Raw genomic sequence first — 7779 nt, forward strand, 5'->3', positions numbered from 1 at the left:
TGGTATTTTCACTCCCCTTCAGAGGACTAACTCCTATTCACCTAAAGAGTACATCGAGGCTGGGTGCAGTGGCTTAGGCCTGTAATCTCAGTGCATTTGGGACACTAAGGCAGGAGGTTCACTTGAGCCCAGGAGTTTGAGACCATGCAGAGCAACCTAGTGAGACCCTTCTCTACAAAATTATCAAAAAATTAGTTGGGCATGGTGGCACATGCCTGCAGTCCCAGCTACTTGGGAAGCTAAGGAGGAAGGATCCCCTGAGCCCGGATTCAAGGCTGCAGTGCACTATGATAGTGCCACTGCACTGCAGCTGAGGCAACAAAATGAGGCCCTGTCTCTAGAAAGAAAAAAAAAAAAAAAAAAAAGACTGCCCAGAATAGACTGATGGACTGAAGACTGTGCCCTTATCAGACATTTACTGAATAATAATTATAAGTTTGCCTCCTAGACTGGGTGACTTCTTAAATTCCAGGTCGAGGTCATATTTATTTCTGTTGCCATAGCGTATTGTTGGGTGCCTGGTGCTTATAGGTGATTCAGGAAATGCCTCTTGATGATGTGAATTGAAGAGAAGGATAGATCAATGCTTGGCTGGGAGGATGGCAGGAGATGGTGATGGGTAGGACGGGTAGATGGATGAAAATATTGAATGGATGGCTAAGAACGATCAGTAAGCTGGGAGAGCATCTCAGATCCCAACACCATCTGGGCACAAAGCAATTTATATTTAATTTGCATGATTATATGTTATCCCAGATGGGGAGAAATACAAGGAAAAGAAAAGAGAGAAGAGAAGGCAGGAAGGAAAAGAGAAGGGATGGGAAGAAATGGAAGAGAAGAGAAAAGAAAACAAAAGAGAAGAAAGACAAAAGACAACAAATGAAATGAGTAGAGAAAAATAAAGACTAGAAAAGGAAGAGAAAGGAGAGGAGAGGAAAGGAAGGAAAACACATGAGTGATCCCCAGCTTGGACCACATGCCCACAACCAGCTCTGGATCCCAGAGGTGGGACTATGCCGGAATTCCAGAGGAAGAGGCATGCATGCCAAGCACAGGTCATTCCATCAGTTCTTCTAAATTATTTCTCCAGTCCAGACCCGCATCAGGGAGAGAATGCCTGTCATGCATTTTAATCTCAGCGTTCTGGGCTGGGTTTTGTCAGCCCCAGAAGAAAAACCACTTCTCTTTTTTTGCCCTTCTCACATGCTGGGCAGGCGTGTTACATTTTTTTTGGCTGTGAAGGCACTAAGTGTTTCTTGGCAGCATGTACGTCTGGAGCTCAGCCTCTTCCCAAGTCAGAACGACCAGAGATTCAAGATCAATGGGTGTAGCTGTCAGGTGGGTTCCCTCTCCAGTGCCATCTTGGGGAAAGGCAGGAGGACTTTTGATCTTCCACTTGTCCGGCCAGGACTCGGCTCTCTCTCCTGAATGTGTGTACGTGAATACCTCACTCTATTTCTATGAGCTTTCTCTTTTCATTATGGCTTCACCACCAATGGAGAAAGATCAGTAGAATATAATGTTGAAGACTCAGAGTCCTTGGAACTCTTTGGCATTGACAAATCGTGTTACAACAACCTCCTTTGCGTCTTAAACAGCCTGGCATTCTCACATTCAGCTTGGCAGCCTCATCAATATTCTGGAGAGATCTGAGCTCAAGGCCATCAAATATGACACTTTGGTTGTTCAGTCAGGAGTGAATCTGCTGACTGTGGCCTTAGTGACACCAAGGCTGGCATGTCAGGTTTTCTCTCAATTCATGGGCTTTTCTGCTGCGTCCCTCAAATCCAGCCCTGGTGAAAGGAAGGAAAAGCACCCAGACCCAGCTCTGTTCTGCATGGTTTTGAGGGTGTCACTTCCCCTTTCTGAGCCTCAGTTTCTCCACTGGCGTGGTAAGGTGCAGTTTGGACCAGGTAGTTTCTAAAGTCTGCTGCATTCCGGCATGCCCAACTTTGTTTAGGATTGCTCTGAATGAATGAGTGTCCAGCCGTGGCCAGGCCAATAGATAGGGTCAGAAAATATAGCTTGCCACATATGGAGTCAAGCATTGACATAAATTGCCTGCCTGAATTCTGGCTTTGGTTGTTCGTGGATCAAACCATGCCCCCTGTGTGCACAGTAATGATTGGTTATGGCGGCCATATGTCCTGGGTTTCCTCGGACAGCCTTGATTTCAAAAATTCTGTCCCATCATCAAACCTTGTGTCAGATCATGCATCTCAATTTTTGATTCAGAAAATATGGTCACCATATGGCAAATGCATCTCCACCACTGTGACATAGACGGCTTGTCTTTATCCTCCTGCAAAGCTCTGTTTTATTCTCCCAGGCAGACAAGGATGCATCTCCTCTCTGTGCCCACTCCTGTCACCACAAAACCTTCAATCTATCACTTCCATGTCTGTGTCCTGTGCTGGACACCAGGCTCCCTAAGGGCAGGAACAACATTTGGTTCATCTTCATATTCTTAGCACCAGCTCTGAATAAACTAAAAGCAATGTTTCAGGAGTCTGTCACATTATACAGTAGAAATCTTCCTGAAAAGATGGGGGCATACATTTTTAAATTATAATGTCTTCTAAATAGAACCAGGAAACTTAGTACTCCAGGAAGAAATCATACATTTTTTTTTCCTCTCCTTTCCTTTCCTTTCCTTTCCTTTCCTTTCCTTTCCTTTCCTTTCCTTTCCTTTCCTTTCCTTTCTTTTCTCCAAATAATTATTTCCGATCTTCTAAGAGATCTGGACTTGCATATGTCATTTGCTAGGGGCGAGTAAATCTTGGAAGCAGATTCTCCTGGCTGTATGGGATTCAGTCCACTCATGGCCAACAAACTGAGACATCAGAAAAGAGAATTCACCATTTTAAATCTGCAGTCAGCTGAGACTCAGTCCTGCAGTTATATAATTTCTTGCAAATTTGTTTCATGAACTAAAGAAGGCAAAGGCTTTTTCAGGTGTATGAGGGGGATAAAGTCCATCTTATGGCCCTTGGAGGAAAACCTTAGTCAACTTTCTTATATTTCCTTTTTTTGGCTGCTTTTAGTGCTAGCCCGCTTCTTTGAGTACCTTATCCTTCCTGAACTCTCTAGACATACGTGTCTCCAAGCTCCCCTCTAACCCAGATTTCATTCTGGCAGTCACGCTAAACTTTGATCCAATGTTGTCCATAACTTCTACTTATTTCCAGAGTAATAATAATACTTCATAGCATACCATTCAAGACCTCTTATGGTTTGACCACCGTCTATTATTTTATGCCTTAGATCCTCAAAAGACTCGTACACCAACACCTTTTACCCAGAAAAAATCAAGAAATCCAGTCATTTTTACTATTGCCAATCCCAGAAAATAGCCCAGCTCGCGCTCAAAGTTCTGAGTCTTTGCACAAACTCTTTCTTTTCTCTGGGAGGAGTTCCTGGCTTCAGGTACCTTGGCAAACCCCGGCAGTCTTTCCAAATCTTTTTTGATCATCTCTTTTATTGTGAAGGCTTCTCTCATTCAGTAAATACAGATGATGAGGAGGATGATGATGATAGTAATAACAACAATAATAGTGATGATAATGACAAAGCTCACATGTGTTCAGCAGGAATTATGTGCTGGGGCTGGGAGCTAAGTGCTTTTCAGACTTTACCTGATCTTACATTTTATAGCAGAAAAGAAAATTCAAACCCAGAAATATTTGCATAGCAAAACCAAGTCCAAGGACGCCTAGTTAAAATAGGGCAGAGCTGAGGTTGGGACCCATTTTCTGTCTGACCTCAAAGTCAGAGTTCATAACTACTACATCCCACTTAGGCTCAGTCAGGTTCTAGTTTGGACCACTTCACACCCACAGAAGGCGCCTCTTGCATGGCCATCCTCATGTTGACCAGCCAGCCTCAAGGATCTCGAGGACAGAAGCTCTTCCCTATAAATCTATTCTTCATTAGTCCTTCCTATGGTCCCTGACACACGATAAACATGTAAGTAGAGTTGGCTAAAGAAATGAACACAAAACCATTCCTTCATCTTGCTTTATTTTCGCCAAGAGGATCATCTCAAGGGAACATATAGACACCTTCCACCAGATCTGGGCATATATTCAAGCTCACACTTCCAAAGGGCCACCATAGTCAGCAAGCAGCAAAAATAACCTAGGCTTCTTCTAGCTGGAGCCTAAGCAGAACCCACCGAGGCTCTTCACTGGCTCAGCAACTCTGTGCTCCCTAGAGCCTAAAGCTGACGAAGAAGTCTGCAAACCTTACCTTTCAAAAGAGCCGATGCCGAGAGGATGACAATATTAAGTCTGAATTCAACAAAAACAAACAAAGAAACAAACAACCCCAAAAGTAAACACAAAAGAAATAAAAACACCTTGGGAGGCCGAGGCAGGCAAATTGCCTGAGCTCAGGAATTCGCGACCAGCCTGGACAACATAGTGGAACCTCGTCTCTACTAAAATACAAAAAAATTAGCTGAGCATGGCAGCACGTGCCTGTAGTCCCAGCTGCTTGGGAGATTGAGGCAGGAGAATTGCTTGAACCCTGGAGGCAGAGGTTGCAGTGAGCCGAAATTGCGCCATTGCACTACAGCCTAGGCAACAGAGCAAGACTCCATCTCAAAAAAAAAAAAAAGGAAAGAAGAAGGAAAGAAAGAAGGAAGGAAGGAAGGAAGGAAGGAAGGAAGGAAGGAAGGAAAGAAAGAAAGAAAGAAAGAAAGAAAAGAAAGAAAGAAAGAAAGAAAGAAAGAAAGAAAGAAAGAAAGAAAGAAAGAAAGAAAGAAAGAAAGAAAGAAAGAAAGAAAGAAAGAAAGAAAGAAAGAAAAAAAAAAAGAAAGAAAGAAAGAAAGAAAGAAAGAAAGAAAGAAAGAAAGAAAGAAAGAAAGAAAGAAAGAAAAAAGAAAAGAAAGAAAGAGAGAGAAAGAAGGAGGAGGAGGGAGGGGAGGGAGGGAGGAAGGAAGGAAGGAAGGAAGGAAGGAAAGAAAGAAAGAAAGAAAAAAGAAAGAAAGAAAGAAAGAAAGAAAGAAAGAAAGAAAGAAAAGAAAGAAGAAAAAGAAAGAAAAGAAAGAAAGAAAGAAAGAAAAAAGAAAGAAAGAAAGAAAGAAAGAAAGAAAAGAAAGAAAGAAAGAAAGAAAGAAAGAAAGAAAGAGAAAGAAGGAGGGAGGGAGGGGCGGAAGGAAGGAAGGAAGGAGAAAAAGAAAGAGAAAGAAAGAAAGAAAGAAAGAAAGAAAGAAAGAAAGAAAGAAAGAAAGAAAAGAAAGAAAGAAAGAGACAAAAGCCCAAGTCATGAGTCATGACTGGTAGAAGCAGTTTCACTGCTTGACTTGATTTAAGGGACAGTTTCACTGGCACAGAATCTTGTCTGGTCCTTTGCTTGAGATTGGCACTCGAAGGTTTCCTAAGAAGCCAAACTGAGTGGACATGAAACCTCATGCAGTGAGTGAATTGACAAAACGCACACATCAATCAACAACTGGCAATGTGGATCTGCCTTCAATCATTCCACATCGGCAAAGAAAATCCAATCATTTTGACCATCTAGACAGAGGAGATTGCAACTAACTTTCTGACTGGTTCAGTTTTGGCAGCACTGTCCCAGCTCTCTGTGCTGACCTACTAATATAGAAAGGTCCCACTAATAGACATATTCTGTTTCTAGTACACTGAAACCTTTCTCTTGCTTCTCTCACATTTCTCCTGACTGAATAAGGTTCACCACAAGTCCTGGAGGCTGTCTTGGATCTGATTCCGTTGTCCATCAAATTTCCATGCTCCCTTGAGGGAAACAGGCTGTTCAAGAACTCCACATTGTGACTGGAGGAAATACTTCACACCAGCCCTATCTCTCTGTGGCTATGTGTGTCTCCATTCTGTTCTACTCTCAGAAGGTTTCAAAGTTGGCAAATCACAGTATTTCTGCTAACTGCCTACCGTGCACCTACTGTGTGCCTACTGTGCACCTACTGTGTGCCTGCTGTGAGGACGGTGCTGAGGAAAGTGAAAATTGTGAGCTTGTAGATCTTCAGCTAGAGGGAGACCCATAAATATAAGCCAAGATTAAGTTAAGAAACAACTACAGGATCAAAGTGGCACTTGCACATCAAGTAATGGGCTATATAGGTCCTCGTTAGAATGTCAGAGAGAAGAAAGGCCCCCAGCAGAAGGGCCTCAGTCAGTCATAAGTAAGCAGAGAAGCTGTTTCCCAGGTCAAAGTGGATATGGAAGTTCAAGGCTTTGTCCAAACAGAGATATTAGAGACAATCCAGACAAGGAGGAAAAATACGTGTTTAGGGTGGAGAGGGAGGGAAAGGGGAGGGGAGGTTGCATATTCAGCACTGTTCTCTTAGTCTTTATTATACTCGCTGCATTTACTTTCCATGTGGCCTTCACCCCTCTGAATATGAAATCCTTTGAAATAAGAAAGGAAGGGTCCATTCAGCTCAATACCCCAGCACCCACCGTAGGTCCTGACTCATAGGAGTCCAGTAACCTTTAAAGGCAAGAATAAAGTAATGATAGGATAGATACGTGAAGCATCTGATCCTGGCTCATGTCATCCCCTGGAATCTTCTCCAGTCCTGTGAGAGAAAGGATGAGCATGGAGAGGTGTGCACAGTGTGTCCCCTGCCTTGTGTGTAAGCGGGGGCAGGTCATTCCTTCAAACCCCAGTCATTATTCAAATGGTTGTTGAGTTAGAGGAAATGCATTTACACTGGCACATAGTAGGTATTCCATAAGCAGGTATGACTTTGTTTTCTCCTTTTCAGGCACCCCAACTGGACTGGGATAGCCACCTATGGGAGAAGTCGCCAAAACCAGTCCTAGGTTAGAATCTGATGTGTTAGTATCAAATGGAAACCTTTATTGATTATAGTGAATGATAATAACTTTATCCTCCCTACAATTGCCCTTCAGTGAGTACCTAATGTACGCAAGTACAATGCAGAGTGCTTTTGTCCATGATGACATTGATTTCTCACAACAGCCTCACCAGGCACAGAGACTGGGAGCCAACACTGGTCCCACTGTACAGATGACAACATGGAGGAGTTGAGAGAGGAAAGGCTTTGTCCGAGGCCACCCAGCTAAGAAACAATTCCAAAACCCATGCCTGTCTCTAACATTCTTTGATCTAATTACCATTCTTTAGGATGTATGAGGTTTTATTCTGATGTCCACATAGAAATAAGGGTCCTCTGCCTTTTATAGTTCTGCTTTAGCTGTAGAAGTGACTATAAGTGTTATATAGACACTTATAGTCACTTCTACTTTGTAACATCTATTAACATTATAGCAGTTTCTCCCATTTTTTTCCTTGATTCATGGCTACAAAGCTCCTGGATGCAAGTCTGAGACATAACTTGTCTTTGGATTTGAGAATTGCTTCATCTGGCATGGTATGTTACGCAAAGGAGAAACTCACAGATAAAATGAACCGTTGTGTATCTCCACAAATATGGGCATATCTACAAATTGGTAAATTGAATGCTCAACCCAGCATTTTTAAAAATTTATCCCTGCACAATAAAATAAAAGTCAGATGCTGTTGTAGGATTCAGTTTGCTTCTTACCCCACTATTTCCTGCCTCTTATAGTCTCATATTCCAAAACTCACACCTATTCAACTAAAAAGGGGGAAAATATGCCTGTCTCCTTTTGGACTGATCAATTGAAATCTCACTAAACTTTTCATCCAGGTCTGGTCTGAATGCCTTTAATTTGGCTAAGAAACACCATGCTTACTTAAAGTTGGATAAGATTATCTCTTACCTGTGGATATCCACTCCTGGAGTAAATC

Source organism: Macaca thibetana, chromosome 7, assembly GCF_024542745.1.
Source record: "Macaca thibetana thibetana isolate TM-01 chromosome 7, ASM2454274v1, whole genome shotgun sequence".
Lineage (NCBI taxonomy): Eukaryota > Metazoa > Chordata > Mammalia > Primates > Cercopithecidae > Macaca > Macaca thibetana.